General features: G+C 33.0%; 1 long non-coding RNA gene across 1 annotated transcript; it reads right to left on the minus strand.

Annotated features, from left to right (window-relative positions):
• Nucleotides 1-309: 309 nt before the first annotated feature.
• LOC107731111 (uncharacterized) lies at nt 310-791 on the minus strand. The gene is made up of 3 exons (XR_001638744.1): nt 631-791; nt 498-531; nt 310-354 (listed from the first exon to the last, which is right to left on the minus strand). It is a non-coding gene; the product is annotated as an uncharacterized LOC107731111 (long non-coding RNA).
• Between the last annotated feature and the right edge of the window lie 6 nt (nt 792-797).

The raw sequence follows: 797 nt of genomic DNA on the forward strand, positions 1-797 counted from the left end.
TATTAGCTTTGTTCAGAACTATTGGACCTGACAGCTCTTATGCACTTACGTTCTACTTAATGATAAAGCTGTTTAAAGAAACAGGTGTTACTCAACCATAAAATAAAATATGAAAGTTGTAGAAAAAAATTGAAATTGAACAGTGTATTTTACAAAAATCTTAATATCTTAATACATGTAAACTTATTACATCAGTTCTTCATGCCAAACTATAGGACATCAGAAAGCTGCCGTTTATTCTGAAATACATGTTCTGTTGCACTGTAGTGTTTTTATAGACAGTCAATTTCAGAAAAGTGTTTGTTCTTACCGGTGTGAAAAATGTCAATAAATCTGTAAAGCTAGATGATTTGTCTGTTTCAAATAAGGGACAGTTTAAAAAAATTAAAGTGTGTTACTGAGAATTAGGACATGCAAATGAAAAAACAAAACACAAATAAGCCTAAATAATAAGAATTAATAATACTTTATTTAATAATAAAGTGACTTTAACCTACGTTGACATGGTGATATCGTGATGCCTATTGCCCCCTGCAGAAAAATTGCAATATGAGCTTAATTAGTAATATGTAATGTGTTCAAAACATTTAAGAGCAGTGTTCATATTTTATGGAGCATCTTGTTACATACCTGTTGTAGTAACCAGTTCACAGTTTTGTCAGCTGCATCTGAATTCTTCGGACACTCCAATAATCCTGTATCCTCATTGAACAGACAGTCCACTGTGAGTATGTCTGTCCTGTTGACAGATCTGCTGCTGTCTGGGACCGTTTTCTCTGGGTCAAACGTGTGATGAA

This window comes from Sinocyclocheilus rhinocerous, unplaced genomic scaffold (assembly GCF_001515625.1).
Source record: "Sinocyclocheilus rhinocerous isolate Xijiao unplaced genomic scaffold, SAMN03320098_v1.1 scaffold7603, whole genome shotgun sequence".
Lineage (NCBI taxonomy): Eukaryota > Metazoa > Chordata > Actinopteri > Cypriniformes > Cyprinidae > Sinocyclocheilus > Sinocyclocheilus rhinocerous.